At 42.8% G+C, this 15,895-nt stretch overlaps 2 protein-coding genes across 13 annotated transcripts in view; both read right to left on the reverse strand.

The window, feature by feature from the left end:
• Positions 1-15,895, reverse strand: part of SLC17A3 (solute carrier family 17 member 3) — a 294,893-nt gene that overhangs the window by 93,040 nt on the left and 185,958 nt on the right.
• SLC17A1 (solute carrier family 17 member 1) overlaps positions 1-15,895 on the reverse strand; it is a 246,272-nt gene that overhangs the window by 93,026 nt on the left and 137,351 nt on the right. For 10 of the 12 annotated variants that reach the window (XR_009520970.2, XR_009520962.2, XR_009520966.2 and 7 more), the window contains exon 13: positions 3,388-3,625. The exons of 1 other annotated variant lie outside the window; for it this stretch is intronic. The gene's annotated coding sequence lies outside the window, so the exon portion shown is untranslated. Of the gene's footprint in view, positions 1-626; positions 3,626-15,895 lie in introns of those variants that run through there. One more of the 12 variants, XM_060023427.2, reaches the window with a different exon arrangement.

The following is a 15,895-nucleotide window of genomic DNA, read 5'->3' on the forward strand; positions in this document are numbered from 1 at the left end:
TACTGGAGTCTGGAGCAGAGAAAGTTTTATTGCAGGGCTCAGCAGGAGAATGGGCATCTCATGCTCGAAAGACCTGAACTCCCATAGTCTTTTTTTTTTTTTTTTTTTTGGTACGCGGGCCTCTCACTGTTGTGGCCTCTCCCGTTGCAGAGCACGGGCTCCGGACGCGCAGGCTCAGCGGCCATGGCTCACGGGCCCAGCCACTCCGCGGCATGTGGGAGCTTCCCGGACCGGGGCACGAACCCGCGTCCCCTGCATTGGCAGGCGGACTCCCAACCACTGCGCCACCAGGGAAGCCCTCCCAGAGTCTTTTATACCATGAATTTTTTTTCAACTTCTTTATTGGAGTATAATTGCTCTATAATGGTGCGTTAGCTTCTTTCGTGTAACAAAGTGAATCAGCCATACATATCCCCATATCCCCTCCCTCTTGCGTCTCCCTCCCACCCTCCCTATCCCACCCCTCTAGGTGGTCACAAAGCACCGAGCTGATCTCCCTGTGCTATGCGGCTGCTCCCCACCAGCCATCCGTTCTACATTTGGTAGTGTATACCTGTCCATGCCACTTTCTCACCGTGTCCCAGCCCACCACTCCGCCCCCCACCCCATGTCCTCAAGTCCACCCTCCACGTCTGCATCTTTATTCCTGTCCTGCCCCTCGGTTCTTCAGAACCATTCTTTTTTTACATTCCATATATATGTGTTACCTTAAGGTATTTGTTTTTCTCTTTCTGACTTCCTTCACTCTGTATGACAGACTCTAGGTCCATCCACCTCACTACAAATAACTCAATTTCATTTCTTTTTATGGCTGAGTGACAGATGAATGGATAAAGAAGATGTGGCGCATATATACAATGGAATATTATACCATGAATTTTGCTGGGGAGGACCAAGCAGCCATTGTAAATGGGGGCCAAAAATTATCTGCAAGAAATGAAGCAAGAGAGCAATTTTTGGACAAATATGGAATCCCTACAAATAGTTTACAATATACTTCTCTTCCTTACTGGCAACTGGTTCCAGTCAATTAAAGACTAAAGAAAGGTATTTGAGGACAAATGGAAAGGAAAAATGTAAAGAAAATAACCACAATAAAAGAAATCACCAAGACTTCCTTTTTCCCCAGGCTGGGGCCTCTGAGGTCTGGTGGGGTCTGTTTAGTCCCAGCAGTGCTGGTCTCCAAAAGAATGTGCCCAGGCAAAGCAGGCCTCCCGTGGCTTTTGTTACAGGACTATAGTGCTTCATGATGCCTGCCAAAGTCAAGGAGGGAAACACTGCCCAGGGTCAGTCCTCAGCACAGGTGGGAAGTGACAGAACTTGTCCTCATGGTCCCCAGGGGCACCTACTCTTTCCGACTCTATTTTATTGTTCCTTTGAGGGGACTTTTGCTTCAGAAACCCATTCTTCTCTCACGTTTTCTCCTTGTTGCCAGGTTTCAGGGAAAAATCTGGTACCACTAGTGTAAAATAGGGGTGCAGAACAGTCAGATGGGGTCAGGAACCAGCACATAATAGGTTTATCCTGGCTACTATCATATAATTAGCTGTGTGGGATTCTACTTCTCTAAACTTCTTGCAAAGTGGGGGATAATGAAAGAACAAGAGCATAGATTGTTAGGACGTTTTAGTGAAATAATGTATTTAGAAAACAACCTCATTTCTTATTGCTAGTATGAGACGTTTTGTCCCTGGTTAAAGGCATTTCAGACTTCAATAATCAGTTGCAAGAATAATTTTGGAGAATTCTGGCCTTCCCAGACCTTCCAAAGTGGGCAGTAGTCTTCTCCGCCTCATGGCATGGCCAGCCTTGACTGTGAGACTTGAGACCCTCAAATCCTTCCATTGTCCTGCTCTGTTGCACTGTCTTGAGATCAACATTTTCCACTTAATGAGGCAGCCCAATTTCATCTATCAAAATATAATGATCATTTTCTCCTAGACAGTAAAAATTTTACTTCCATAGTTATCTGAGTGCAGATGGTAGAAGAACTGAGAATGTTGTTGAACATATGATGGGGGAGGGAGAGGCTGTCTGGCATGGAAATCCTTGCTTGGCACGCACTTTTTTATCTTATTTATGAATCTGTGTCATTCTGAGTCAGCACTGATTACCACGGGCACAATTATAGTAATCTGCCAACAAGCGCTAATATTGCTAATAATTTCGCTTTGCGCAGTGATTATCTGAGAACCACTCTCAGCTGTTGCATCAGTATTACAGCATTTGTTTAACTCCAACTTAAGCCAGTGCTGGGAAAGGCAGCACTTGTTCAGTCAAAAGGAGCTGTCGAAGAGGACAGCCTGCAATTATCTCAAACATGCTGCCATCAGGGGGCTGGCAGGCCTGGCTCACATGCCCTAGGATCGATGATGACCTTTAACAGATGTAGATTCTCAATATAAAAACCCTTCAGTCCAGACCAGATAAATGAGTGAGGCGTTGTAGCTGGCTGCCTCATCTTTCCACCTCTGCTTGGATAAGCATATTTGGTTGAAAACTTTTAAGGAGCCAGACCAGCAGCCGCACCAGCAGATCTTCTGCTTGGGTATCCCCGAGCTCAGATCAACCAAAACCACTCCCATTTTTGCCAGTCCCTTAAACCATTTTTTGATATTTCATTTTCACTTTTCTTTGGAGAGAAACATCCCCCTCTCCCTCCAACAAGATTAAATCCATTAACTGTGAGAATGTAAAGCTAAACTCCCTGCCCCAAGCCTTCTTTTGAAAATAGGCTGCCCATGTGTTTCGTACTCATTCTTTCTGTCAGCATTCACCACAACACGCTACTCTTTTTTTTTTTTCTTTGTGGTACGCGGGCCTCTCACTGCTGTGGCCTCTCCCGTTGCGGAGCACAGGCTCCGGACGCGCAGGCTCAGCGGCCATGGCTCACGGGCCCAGCCGCTCCGCGGCATGTGGGATCTTCCCGGACCGGGGCACGAACCTGCGTCCCCTGCATCGGCAGGCAGACTCTCAACCACTGCACCACCAGGGAAGCCCACAACCCACTACTCTTGATAAGCTTGAGCCTGGGAGAGGTAGATCTGTAGGTAGAGACAGACGTAGACAAGGGAGGCAGATGGGCAGAGAGGGTCCACTCAGGAGAAGAGAGAATCCAAGATGAGGAGGGAGTAGAATGGCTGTGTACTTACAGCTCTGTCCCCAGCCCTGGAATCCCCGCTGCTGGAGGAAAGGGCCCTCTACTAAGATCTCCTTTCTTCAGCCTATCTCCTACTTCGCAGGCATCTAGTTGATTAATTTGTGGCCTCCTCCTTTAAGCAAGTTTTGAGGTGAGTAGGGCAGGTGAACCAAAGAAAACAAAGGGAACTAAATTAACGTTCCCATTCTAGGGCCTAGGAAGCCATCAATTACATTTTAGTCACTTACCCTTCGTCCATTGAAAAAGTAGATCGCTCCTTGGATCAGCCCCTTGGCTGCCTTTGAATGCTTTGCCACGTTTTACATCTTAAACAATGGGCTTGAAGTGTTGAACACGGAATCCTCACATAGCAGATGCTCAGTAAGTGTGAATCCACCTGCCTCTCGCTGGCAACTTAAGGCCATACAATAGTAGTTCTGTGGTAAATTCTGAGCTTGGCCACAAGACTCCTTTGTGAGGCAGAACCTGACAAGCAAAGGAGAGGATTATAGGTGATGCTTGTGAAGCGCTGAATGGTTAAAGTCCACATAAACCTCATGAGGGATTCTTCCTTCCATGCCACAGATGGGGAAAGAGGCTTGAGATATCAGGAGAGGTCACCCAGGTAGAAAGGGGCAGGGCCAGGACTCAAACTCAGGACTTCTGACTCAAAGGCTTCTTCTCCCAGGCTCCATCAGCCAAACATGTCTCCAGATATTGCCAAATGTTCTTTGGGTGGCAAAGTCACCCCCGGTTGAGAACCACTGCACTAGATGAAGAGCTAACATATCTGAAGCATGTGCTATGCGCAAGATGCTTCATCGATGTGATCTACAATTTGCCCTTCACAATAACCCTGTGAGGTGCTTTACAATGTGCAAGTGAAGAGACAGAGGCAGAGAGGTTAAGAACACTCAACTCAGAAGCAGCAGAGCTGGGCTGTGAAGCAGGTCTGACTGATTCCCATGCTCACAGGAGCCAGAAATAACAATTAAAACAAGATCAATAAAGGCATTTGTGGGTGTTCTACAATTGTTCATTTAATCACCATTCTTATTTTATATCTTTCCTAGTTCAAGAAAGGTTGAAGTCTGAAAATATATTTTAAGAACTGATTTCTGTTTTTCTCTCTAGGACTGTTAAGTGCAGTACTCATAATTTCACTGTATATTTTCTCCAGTGTCAGTTCAGAAATGCACTAAAAATTGGACACACTTTCACGTGGAATGCCTACCGGGCTCCCTCTGGTGTCAGCTAAGATATTTGCCTTTAAAGGAGCACATGTGTGACCGCATTTCAAGTTAATGAGGAATATGTTCTTCGTCAAGCGGCAATTTAGAAATTTCAACTGGCTCTTACTGACTACATTGTAAATTGTTTTATTCAGATTTCACAAACATTCTATTAAGGGTCCAACATAACTTAGGTTTTATAATGTTAGAGAACAACAAATATGAATTATTTAAATTATTTAAACAATTGTTTGAATTGTTTAAATTATTTAATGGCTCAAAAGAGACATTTCACAAGATGGAACTAACTAGAAAAAACAAACATATATATATGAATGAAAACGTGCAGTCTCACAATGATAAAAAGAAATGCAAATTAAAACAATAATGTGGTAGCACTTTACCCTAAAACTTAGGCAAATCTTTATTTAAACAACACCAACTTCTCTGAGAGTGAAATAAAACAGATATACTTTCATGCTTGGCTGTGGCATTTTGATGCAACCGTTTGGAAGAATCACTTAACAACTGCAGACAAAGCCCTAAAATCATGTATACTCTTTGATCCAATCATCCTATATCTAGTAATGGTTTAAGGCAACTACTTCAGAAGGAGGCAAAGCTATTTGCATGTACATGTTCATTACAGCATTGATTGAGATAATGAAATATTATTACAAGACCATAATCTTGAATGATTTACAGAAACTAAATAAAGAAGGGCAGGAAGAACATTCCGGGGGGAAATACAACTAAGAAAGACAAAAGTGAATTAAATTCACGGAACTGCAAGTATATTGATATAACCACAAATGGGAGACTGTGATAAGACAAAAGCCCAGTGAAGTAGTCAGGGGCTAGATTCCACAGCTTAGCTTGGAATCTGAATTTTGTCCTGAAAGCTAGGGGGGAGCAGTTGAGAGATGTTGGAGGAGGTCATCAAGAGGATGTGACCACTAGTTGACCCTTGAACTGGAGACTCCTCACCCCTCCCCTGTCCTTAGAATGAACTTTCCACCCACTGTCCCTGTACTAGGAGCCACTTCAAAGATGCAGCCTTGAGAGAGTAATGTGTTACTGAGGCCACCTGGACTGTATTCGTGGCTGAACCCCCTTAAGGCCGCTATATAAACTCTTTAAGATTCTGGTGGGCAGATGCAGGGATCTGCTCGTCTTGCAGCTGCACAAGACAAGCCTCGTATGTAAGTTCCCTTGCTTATTAAAACTGCCACCCGCCAATCTGGAGTTGTCTGCTTCTTTTTTCTGTCTCCCCTTGCCCTCTGTAACGATGGCCAGTTTTGAATTTCACCCGGGGAACTACCAAGGTTGCGAACCAATAATTGGTGAGCCGACCAGGAGACTAAAGAAATGGGTCTTGGGAAAGGGGCACCTGGGGGGAATCCCAGGTTGGTCATCGACCTCTGTGTGGGGAGGGTGGCCTGTACGTTAGATGCTTGTGGACTGTTGCATGAGTACTGGGATGCCCTAAAAACTCAGTCTGATCGAATTTGCTTGACTGAGGTACTGCACAGAGTGCACCGTTAGAAAGTTGGAAGAAGAGCTGAGATTTAGGAAGGACATGTGGGTGTCTACTACTCTGCTGGCTTCAGAGCTGGCAGTCAAGGTAGGAGCGCAGGATAAGGTGTAGACTTTAGGGTGCCATTTTGCAAAGGTAGGAGGGCACAAGCTACTACAGATTAAGGTCTGAGAACTGACAAAGCCAGATTGGGACACTAAGAGGTGGAATGCCTAGGAAAGTGAGGAGAACGAAGAGGCTGTTCATGAAGAGGATGAAGAGGTGAGTGACAGTGAAATGGACAGAATGTCCCATGCTGTCCAACCCCTAATTCAAAAACAGCAAAAGCATAGCAACAACAATGTCAGCCAGCGGGGCAGCCCCCAGTTCAGGAACTGTTCATGATGAGAGACTATATACCTGCTGAGCTTATTAATATAGCTGCAATGTTCCAGCCAAAGACCAAGGAAAGTATCCAGGCATTATTAATGAGCACAGCTATGGGGTACAGGGGGCAATGGTGTTTCTCTGATTGGGCAGGAGGCAGAGAAAATGAGCAACATCCCCACACACCCTGCCCTCTGGCAGCACCTGCATCGTGTGGGGGTTCAAGGTACTCGCTCCTTCATAGATTGAGTCATTCTATCCTACAGAGAGGCTTGGCCCAATTGGGGGGAGGGGGGAGATAGCCCCAGGTATGCGGGATTCTAGAAATCTATAGAGAAGGTACAACAAATTCTTAAGGAGTTAGGAATGAGTCAGGTCATCTATGCCCCTGATCTCTGAAGGCCCTGACTGGGCTACATTCACTGCAGGAGTGAAAACCATGATACTCCAGTCTCCCCCCGGCACCTGGTATGTACACCGATGTCCATGTTGGGTCCAGTCGTGGGACAAGATATTTATATTGGGCGATCCATTGCTAATCTTAGGGGAAACTGACAAACCCTGGGAGCGGGTACAGGCTGTGGGAAAGCCCTGAGACAGAGAGGGAGCTGGAGAAGCCAGTAGGTTATCCCAATCAGCTGTAAAGCTTCTGGTAAGAGTAACCTGGAAGCAAGTGGGGTTTGACCTCATTGCTGCAGGGACTCCACCTGAAAAGATAGACCAACAACCCAATGCTGTGTTGGTCAGCCTGTAAAAAGCCTTAAAACCTGAACCACAGTTCAGACCTGCCCCACCTCCTGCCCTTACCTTTCCTGATGTCCCACCTGCTCCAGTGGAGACCTCAGAGACACGGTCTTATTCGTGGTGGGTGCCCCCACATACTGGGCTTAGGATGTGGCCAAGACTGTCTCCAGGAGAGGGCCGTTGCAGGTGAATGGAGGCCCCATGTTGTGCTCACTATTCATTGTCCCCCAGAAGTAAACAAAAGGTGATGGCTCTGGTTGACACTGGAACCGAACGTACTCTAATACACTGTCACCCTCAGGAGTTTCTGGCCCCTCAGTGCCATCGATAGTTACAGATGGCAAACAATTATGGCCAGGAAGGTCCTTTTGACACTGACATTGAGCAATCTCCCCCATGAGAATATGAGGATTTTATCTCTCCAATTTCAGAGCACATACTGGACACTGATATTCTACAAGGTCAAAATCTGCAAACCTCTATCTGTGACTCCCACTTCCGGTTAATCAAACCAGTACTGAGGGGAAATGCCAACTGGGAACCAGTAAGTCTACCACCCCCAAGTAGAGTGGTAACTGTGAAGCAATATAAATTGCGTGGGGGGGTGGTGGTGGTGGTAAGGAAATAGGAGAAACAATCCAAGAACTGCACCAATGTCATATTATTCTGATTATAATCAGCAGTAAGATGAGAACGACCCCAATCACCACTTTTATTTATCATCATTCCTGACTATTAGACAATTCATTTAGACAAGAAAGTTAACTATTGAAAATGACAGGAGCAACATTATATGATTTTCTTGCCTACTTGAAAACCCTAGGGGAAAAAAAGCTAGAAAATGGAAATGACAGAATTCAATAAGGAAGCTAAATACGAAATTACAATACAAAACTCGTTAAGTTTCTACCTATAAAAAACAGTCAGAAAACATAATAAAAAGTCCCTTTTAATATGTCCCTAAAATGTGAGAGACCTTCAAGATGGCGGAAGAGTAAGATGTGGAGATCACCTTCCTCCCCACAAATACATCAGAAATACATCTACATGTGGAACAACTCCTACAGAACACGTACTGAACGCTGGCAGAAAATCCTCAAACTTCCCAAAAGGCAAGAAACTGCCCACGTACCTGGGTAGGGTAAAAGAAAAAAGAATAAACAGAGACAAAAGGACAGGGACGGGACCTGCACCAGTGGGAGGGAGCTGTGAAGGAGGAAAAGTTTCCACACACTAGGAAGCCCCTTCGCGGGCGGAGACTGCGGGTGGCGGAGGGGGGAGCTTCGGTGCCGCGGAAGAGAGCACAGCAACAGGGGTGCGGAGGGCAAATTGGGGAGATTCCCGCACAGAAGATCAGGGCCGACCGGCACTCACCGGCCCGAGAGGCTTGTCTGCTCACCCGCTGGGGCGGGCGGGGGCTGGGAGCTGAGGCTCGGGCTTCGGTCGGAGCGCAGGGAGAGGACTGGGGTTGGCGGCGTGAACACAGCTTGCAGGGGGTTAGTGCGCCACGGCTAGCCGGGAGGGAGTCCGGGGAAAAGTCTAGACCTGCCCAAGAGGCAAGAGACTTTTTCTTACCTCTTTGTTTCCTGGTGCGCGAGGAGAGGGGATTCAGAGCGCTGCTTAAAGGAGCTCCAGAGACGGGCGCGAGCCACGGCTATCAGCACGGACCCGAGAGACGGGCATGAGACGCTAAGGCTGCTGCTGCCGCCACCAAGGGGCCTCTGTGCGAGCACAGGTCACTATCCACACCCCCCTTCCGGGAGCCTGTGCAGCCCGCCACAGGGACAACTTCCCTGGGAGAACACACGGCGCCTCAGGCTGGTGCAACGTCCCGCTGGCCTCTGCCGCAGCAGGCTCGCCCCGCATCCGAACCCCTCCCTCCCCCGCGGCCTGAGCCCCCGAATCAGCTGCTGCTTTAACCGCGTCCTGTCTGAGTGAAGAACAGACGCCCTCAGGCGACCTACGCACACAGGCGGGGCCAAATCCAAAGCTGAACCCAGGGAGCTGTGGGAACACAGAAGAAAAAGGGAAATTTTTTTCTTTTGTGGAGACTTAATCCGCCTCAGGAGCAGCGGATTAAATCTCCACAATCAACCTGATGTACCTGCATCTGTGGAATACCTGAATAGACAACGAATCATCCCCAAATTGAGGCGGACTTTGGGAGCAATGATATATATATATTTTTTTCTTTTTTCCCTTTTTGTGAGTGTGTATCTGTATGCTACTGTGTGTGAATTTGTCTGTATAGCTTTGCTTTTACCATTTGTCCTAGGGTCTGTCAGTCCGTGTATTTTTTTCTTGGTTATTATTATTTTTTTGTATAGTTTTTAGCACTTGTTATCATAGGTGGATTTGTTTTTTGATTTGGTTGCTCTCTTCTTTCTTTTTTTATTTAAAAATTTTATTTTTAATAATTTTTTATTTTAATAACTTGATTTTCTTTCTTTCTTTCTTTCTTTTTTTCTTTCCTTCTTTCTTTCTTGTTTTCTCCCTTTTCTTCTGAGCCGTGTGGCTGACAGAGTCTTGGTGCTCCAGCTGGGTGTCAGGCCTGTGCCTCTGAGGTGAGACAGCCGAGTTCAGGATACTGGTCCACCAGAGACCTCCCGGCCCCATGTAATATCAAACAGTGAAAGCTATCCCAGAGATCTCCATCTCAACGATAAGACCCAGCTCCACTCAATGACCAGCAAGCTACAGTGCTGGATACCCTATGCCAAACAACTAGCAAGAAAGGAACACAACCCCATCCATTAGTAGAGAGGCTGCTTAAAATTATAATAAGTTCACAGACACCCCAAAACACACAACCAGACGTGGTCCTGCCCACCAGAAATACAAGATCCAGCCTCATCCACCAGAACACAGGCACCAGTCCGCTCCACCAGGAAACCTACACAACCCACTGAACCAACCTTACCCACTGGGGGCAGACACCAAAAACAACGGAAAGTACGAACCTGCAGCCTGTGTAAAGGAGACCCCAAAGACAATAAGTTAAACAAAATGAGAAGACAGAGGAATGCACAGCAGATGAAGGAGCAAAGTAAAAACCCACCTGATCAAACAAATGAAGAGGAAATAGGCAGTCTACCTAAAAAAGAATTCAGAGTAATGATGCTAAAGATGACCCAAAATCTTGGAAATAGAACGAAGAAAATACAAGAAACTTTTAACAAGGACCTAGAAGAACTAAAAAGCAAACAATGGTGAACAACACAATAAATGAAATTAAAAATTCTCTAGAAGGAATCAATAGTAGAATAACTGAGGCAGAATAACTGAGGATAAGATACCTGGAAGATAAAATAGTGAAAATAACTACCACAGAGCAGAATAAAGAAAAAAGATAGAAAAGAATTGAGGACAGTCTCAGAGACCTCTGGGACAACATTAAACGCCCCAACATTCGAATTATAGGGATCCCAGAGGAAGAGAAAAAGAAAGGGACTGAGAAAATATTTGAAGAGATTATAGTTGAAAACGTCCCTAATATGGGAAAGGAAATAGTTAATCAAGTCCAGGAAGCGCAGTGTGTCCCATACAAGATAAATCCAAGGAGAAACATGCCAAGACACATATTAATCCAATTATCAAAAATTAAACACAAAGAAAAAATATTAAAAGCAGCAAGGGAAAAACAACAAATAACATACGAGGGAATCCCCATAAGATTAACAGCTGATCTTTCAGCAGAAACTGAAAGCCAGAAGGGAGTGGCAGGACATATTTAAAGTGATGAAAGGGAAAAACCTACAAGAAAGACTACTCTACCCAGCAAGGATCTCATTCAGATTTGATGGAGAAATTCAAACCTTAACAGACAAGCAAAAGCTAAGACAATTCAGCACCACCAAACCAGCTTTACAGCATTTGCTAAAGGAACTTCTCTAGGCAGGAAACAAAAAGGAAGGAAAAGACCTACAATAACAAACCCAACACAATTAAGAAAATGGTAATAGGAACACACATATCAATAATTACCTTAAATGTAAATGGATTAAATACTCCAACCAAAAGATATAGACTGGCTGAATGGATACAAAAACAAGATCTGTATAAATGCTGTCTACAAGAGAACCAGTTCAGACCTAGGGACACATATAGACTGAAAGTGAGGGGATGGAAAAAGACATTCCATGCAAATGAAAATCATGAGAAACATGGAGTAGCAATTCTCGTATCAGACAAAATAGACTTTAAAATAAAGAGACAAAGAAAGACACTACATAGTGATCAAGAGATCAATCCATGAAGAAGATATAACAATTATAAATATTTATGCACCCAACATAGGAGCACCTCAATACATAAGGCAAATGCTAACACCATAAAAGGAGAAACCAACAGTAACACAATCATAGTAGGGGACTCTAACACCCCACTTTCACCAATGGACAGATCATCCAAAATGAAAATAAATAAGGAAATACAAGCTTTAAATGATACATTAAACAAGATGGACTTAATTGATATTTATAGGACATTCCAACCAAAACACCAGAATACACTTTCTTTTCAAGTGCTCATGGAACATTCTCCAGGATAGACCATATCTTGGGTCACAAATCAAGCCTTGGTAAATTTAAGGAAATTGAAATTGTATCAAGTATCTTTTCCGACCACAACACTATGAGACTAGATATCAATTACAGTAAAAAATCTGTAAAAAGTACAAGCACATGGAGGCTAAACAATACTTAATAACCAAGAGATCACTAAAGAAATCAAAGAGGAAATCAAAAAATACTTAGAAACAAATAACAAGGAAAACACAATGACCCAAAATGTATGAGATGCAGCAGACACAGTTTTAAGAGGGAAATTTATAGCAATACAATCCTACCTCAAGAAACAAGAAACATCTCAAATAAACAACCTAACATTACACCTAAAACAATTAGAGAAAGAAGAACAAAAAAACTCCAAAGTTAGCAGAAGGAAAGAAATCATAAAGATCAGATCAGAAATAAATGAAAAAGACATGAAGGAAACAACAGCAAAGATCAATAAAACTAAAAGCTGGTTCTTTGAGAAGATAAAAGACGTTGATAAACCATTAGCCAGACTAATCAAGAAAAAAGGGAGAAGACTCAAATCAATAGAATTAGAAGTGAAGACGGAGAAGTGACAACTGAGACTGCAGAAATACAAAGGATCATGAGAGATTACTACAAGCAACCATATGCCAGTAAAATGGACAACCTGGAAGAAATGGACAAATTCTTAGAAAAGCACAAACTTCTGAGACTAAACCAAGAAGAAACAGAAAATATAAACAGACCAATCGCAAGCACTGAAATTGAAACTGTGATTAAAAATCTTCCAACAAACAAAAGCCCAGGACCAGATGGCTTCACAGGCGAATTCTATCAAACATTTAGAGAAGAGCTGACACCTATCCTTCTCAAACTCTTCAAAATATAGCAGAGGGAGGAACACCCCCAAACTCATTCTGCAAGACCACATCACCCTGATACCAAAACCAGACAGAGATGTCACAAAGAAAGAAAACTACAGGCCAATATCACTGATAAACATAGATGCAAAAATCCTCAACAAAAGACTAGCAAACAGAATCCAGCAGCACATTAAAAGGATCATACCCCATGATCAAATGGGGTTTATCTCAGGAATGCAAGGATTCTTCAATATATGCAAATCAATCAAAGTGATAAACCAAATTAACAAATTGAAGGAGAAAAACCATGTGATCATCTCAGTAGTTGCAGAAAAAAGATTTCGACAAAATCAACACCCATTTATGATAAAGTCTCCAGAAAACAGGCATAGAGGGAACTTAACCTCAACATAATAAAGGCCATATATGACAAACCCACAGCCAACATCGTTCTCAATGGTGAAAAACTGAAACCATTTCCTCTAAGATCAGGAACAAGACGAGGTTGCCCACTCTCACCAATATTATTGAACATAGTTCTGGAAGTTTTAGCAACAGCAATCAGAGAAGAAAAAGAAATAAAAGGAATTCAAATTGGAAAAGAAGTAAAGCTATCACTGTTTGCAGATGACATGATAATATACATAGAGAATCCTAAGGACTCTACCAGAAAACTACTAGAGCTAATCAACAAATTTGGTAAAGCTGCAGGATCCAAAATTAATGCACAGAAATCTCTTGCATTCCTATACATTAATGATGAAAAATCTGAAAGAGAAATTAAGGAAACATTCCCATTTACCACTGCAACAAAAAGAATAAAATACCTAGGAATGAACCTACCAAAGGAGACAAAAGACCTGTATGCAGAAAACTATAAGACACAGATGAAAGAAATTAAAGATGATACAAACAGATGGAGAGATATACCATGTTCTTGGATTGGAAGACTCAACACTGTGAAAATGACTATACTACCCAAAGCAATCTACAGATTCAATGCAATCCCTATCAAACTACCAATGGCATTTTTCACAGAACTAGAACAAAAAATTTCACAATTTGTATGGAAACACAAAAGGCCCTGAATAGCCAAAGCAATCTTGAGAAAGAAAAACGGAGCTGGAGGAATCAGACTCCCTGACTTCAGACTATATTACAAAGCTACAGTAATCAAGACAGTATGGTACTGGCACAAGAACAGAAATACAGATTAATGGAACAGGATAGAAAGCCCAGAGATAAACCCATGCACATATGGTCACCTTATCTTTGATAAAGGAGGCAAGAATATACAATGGAGAAAAGACAGCCTCTTCAATAAGTGGTGCTGGGCGAACTGGACAGCCACATGTAAAAGAATGAAATTAGAACACTCCCTAACACCATACACAAAAATAAACTCAAAGTGAATTAAAGACCTAAGTGTAAGGCCAGACACTATCAAACTCTTAGAAGAAAACATAGGCAGAACACTCTATGACATAAATCATAGCAAGATCCTTTTTGACCCACCTCCTAGAGAAATGGAAATAAAAACAAAAACAAATGGAACCTAATGAAACTTAAAAGCTTTTGCACAGCAAAGGAAACTATAAACAAGATGAAAAGACAACCCTCAGAATGGTAGAAAATATGTGCAAATGAAGCAACTGACAAAGGATTCATCTCCAAAATTTACAAGCGGCTCATGCAGCTCAATACCAAAAAAACCCCAACCCAATCCAAAAATGGGCAGAAGGCCTAAATAGACATTTCTCCAAAGAAGATATACAGATTGCCAGCAAACACATGAAAGAATGTTCAATATCACTAATCATTAGAGAAATGCAAATCTAAACTACAGTGAGGTATCACCTCACACCAGTCAGAATGGCCATCATCAAAAAATCTACAAACAATAAATGCTGGAGAGGCTGTGGAGAAAAGGGAACCCTCTTGCACTGTTGATGTGAATGTAAATTGATACAGCCACTATGGAGAACAGTATGGAGGTTCCTTAAGAAAGTAAAAATAGAACTACCATATGACCCAGCAATCCCACTACTGGGTATATACCCTGAGAAAACCATAATTCAAAAAGAGTCATGTACCAGAGTGTTCATTGCAGCTCTGTTTACAATAGCGAGGACATGGACGCAACCTAAGTATCCATCAACAGATGAATGGATAAAGGTGATGTGGAACATATATAAAATAGAATATTACTCAGCCATAAAAAGAAATGAAATTGAGTTATTTGTAGTGAGGTGGATGGACCTAGAGTCTTGTCATACAGAGTGAAGTAAGTCAGAAAGAGAAAAACAAATACCGTATGCTAACACATATATATGGAATCTAAAAAAAAAAAAAAAGGTTATGAAGTACCTAGGGACAAGACAGGAATAAAGACACAGACATAGAGAATGGACTTGAGGACACGGTGAGGGGGAACGGTAAGCTGGGACGAAATGAGAGAGTGGCATAGACTTATCTACACTACCAAATGTGAAACAGATAGCTAGTGGGAAGAATCCGCATAGCACAGGGAGATCAGCTCGGTGCTTTGTGACCACCTAGAGGGCTGGGATAGGGAGGGTTGGAGGGAGATGCAAAAGGGAGGAGATATGGGGATATATGTATACGTATAGCTGATTCACTTTGTTTTAAAGCAGAAACTAACACACCATTGTAAAGCAATTATACTCCAATACAGATATTTTTAAAAAAATTGACATACAAGACTGTTTAAGTTTAGAAACAACATTGGAATTACATTTTTTCGGACCAAAACTATAACCTCTCAAAGTTGCAGAAGTGCAGTGAATGCAGCATAGCTGAACTAGGGACAAGCTTATTCCTGGAACCAAAATTCCCAATTCTGAAAGAGTGTGATGCCTAGGACCTTTGGGGGACCTCACACTCCCTGTATTCAGCAAAACAGGCATGTTATTTCTTCTTCTAACACCACCAGCAGAAACGAAGATTGCAGAAGCACTGTGACTTGTGGAGGCAGATTCTCACTTTCTTTTTAGTTTTCAAGCCATCCCTTACAGGCTGAGATGCAGTCTCTTAATTTCTTTTCATGGACCTCGGCTCAATGCTTATGTAACAGCTTGGCCTTTTGACAGAAATTAGGCTCTGTGCTGGGACAAGTTGCTAGTTGTATCAGGAGTCTTAAACTTTGAAATCCCCAAATATATTATTTTAAAGGTCTTGAGTGCTCGTTCAGATGATAAATTATGACATTTATACAGAAACCAATACGAATTCAAATGTAAGAGATCCAGAGTGGCTAGAGCCTAGGGGGGGTTATGGAGACAAGGTAGTAGAAAGAATTCTGGAAAGAACGTTGGAAGACCTTTAATGTCAAGGAGCCCAGACTGTACTTGGTAATTGTGGAAAGTCCTAATGGATTAGAAAGCAGGGCAATAGTATAAAAGTGGTGCTTCTAGGCCATAGATGATATGAGAAATTGAAGACGAAATTAGTTTTAA

This window comes from Delphinus delphis, chromosome 10, assembly GCF_949987515.2.
Source record: "Delphinus delphis chromosome 10, mDelDel1.2, whole genome shotgun sequence".
Taxonomy (NCBI): Eukaryota; Metazoa; Chordata; class Mammalia; order Artiodactyla; family Delphinidae; genus Delphinus; species Delphinus delphis.